Below are 2167 nucleotides of genomic sequence, written 5' to 3'. Positions count from 1 at the left end.
ATTTATTGGCTTTTGATTTTGGAAGCTTTTTTCCTTTTGACTTTGCTCCGGTGTTCGAGAAACGTAAATAAAATGTCCTCGTGATTTCGGCATCCCAATACCGTTCATGTACTGTCGAATGACTTGAAAAAAAAGCAGATTAAATGTGATGGTGGTCTCTTTCAAAGTACATATTACAACACAAAATCACGTGTACCGTTAAATGCAAACAAATAAAAAGAGTCACAAACAACTAAGGTACCATCAAAATCAACAAAAACATAAACAATCACAATAACAAGAAGTAATCAACAGACATAACACCAACAAAAGAAAGAAATAACGGACGGCATGCACAGGACGAACAGCCAACAATCACACAACTCGTAATTGAACAAGAAACAATTGAAATCAAGGATTCATACAAATATCTTGGTCTTACAATCGACAACACATTTACATGGCAAAATCACGTAAACGATATCTTTAAAAAGGTAAATCAGAGGCTGTACTTTTTGAGGAAACTTATGTCTTTCAATCTGAATCCATCCATCCTTCAGAATTTCTACACTACCACAATAGAAATTCGATAAATTTTGATATCACTTGCTATGGTAGCAATCTGGGAAGGCAGCACATCATAAAAATAAACAAGTTGATCAGAAATGCATCAAGAATAATTGGTAGAGACCTAAGTAACTTTGAATATCAGCACAAGACAAACGTTGTAAAAAAGGCGGAAATGATGCTAAGTGACCATAGCACCCACTGACATCGGAATTTCAACTATCGACCCGTGGTAAACGATACATTTCCAAAAAAGCAAGAACAGACAGATATAGATATTCACTCACACCAACTGCAGTGAGGTTACTGAACACACAGTGCTACAAATGAAACAGAGAGAGAGAGAGAGAGAGAGAGAGAGAGAGAGAGAGAGAGAGAGAGAGAGAGAGAGAGAGAGAGAGAGAGAGAGAGAGAGAGAGAGAGAGAGAGAGAGAGAGAATGTTATACGGGGCGGGTTGTTTACAGCACGTGAGACATGTATTTACTAATGTCCTGTCTTGTTATGCGTATACGTCAGTGCACCTAACCTTTGTAACGTCTACTGCCATTGTGAACGACCAAGACAAATTTCTCTCTGCGAGATGAATAAAGATTGTCATTGTCAAAACTTACAGGAATCTGATTCTTCTTGTGAGGGCCCCACTCCGCTTGTTGGGACCACCTCACCTTGAGCAGCCACACACAGGCACAGAAAGGACAACGTTGCCCATGTCAGGAAGTAAGCCATCTTGTGCCTGTAAAACATTTTAATGTGTCAAAAACCACGGTGTGCCTTTCTGATCTCCAAGTTTAACCATATAAACCTCTCTAAAAAACAATTTGGTGAATGAATAGTAAAACACAGTTATTAGCAGGCCTACAAGTATTTTGTTGGCCAGATGTTTAGATACATTAAGTCCAAAATTGTGGGAATTAATAGCAATTGCAGTTTCTTAAACTGTGGCATCGAGTGCATACGATTGAGAATTATTTTGTTTAAATTCAAACACCGAATGTTGAGAAAAGCAAGAAAAGACACATAATAATATAGGTTCACTTGTGAAAAGAATAAAACAATTTTTTTAAAAAATAATTTTTTGTTTGTTTCTCTTTCCTGAAGAAAAAATCGTTCTAGACTAAGAACAGTTAAACAGCTTACAGCGATTTAAAGGAGATAACTTTCAAATACATGAAATGTAGCCTTCGTCTTTTACGCAATTGTATTTGCAGATGTTTTTCGCCCCATCGTCACAATTATTTATTTAGATCATATGTGACGCTACCTGCCAAGGTTAGACTGGATTGAGAGGGATACAAGATCCCAGCAGACAGACGGAGATACTCGATAAAAAAAATTTCCCACAGCTGTACGATAGATGTCTGCGCATTATGGAACCTCAGGATTAAAAACATCACAAGCAAGGCAAAAGCTGCATAAAGGCTACGGTCAAAAACCTGGTGTCTGTGCAAACGTTAACATGATATTATCAAATGTGTTGTTGTTGTCATGGCGACGGAGACATCACCACAATAATCATAACTATCAGAGGAGGTGGAGGAGGAGGAAGAGGAGAAGGAGAGGGGAATGCGAAGAAGAAGAAGAAGAAGAAGAAGAAGAAGAAGAAGAAGAAGAAGAAGAAGA

General features: G+C 37.9%; 1 long non-coding RNA gene across 2 annotated transcripts in view; it reads right to left on the bottom strand.

The window, feature by feature from the left end:
• Positions 1-1139: 1139 nt before the first annotated feature.
• LOC101846783 overlaps positions 1140-2167 on the bottom strand; it is a 36477-nt gene continuing 35449 nt past the window's right edge. For both annotated transcript variants that reach the window (XR_220065.3, XR_001184814.1), the window contains exon 3: positions 1140-1280. This is a non-coding gene — a long non-coding RNA (uncharacterized LOC101846783). The remainder of the gene's footprint in view (positions 1281-2167) is intronic.

The sequence above is a fragment of the Aplysia californica genome, unplaced genomic scaffold (genome assembly GCF_000002075.1).
Source record: "Aplysia californica isolate F4 #8 unplaced genomic scaffold, AplCal3.0 scaffold00008, whole genome shotgun sequence".
In the NCBI taxonomy this organism is placed as follows: Eukaryota; Metazoa; Mollusca; class Gastropoda; order Aplysiida; family Aplysiidae; genus Aplysia; species Aplysia californica.
The sequence above is the reverse complement of the archived record's forward strand: the minus strand, read 5'-3'. Positions and strand labels throughout refer to the sequence as shown.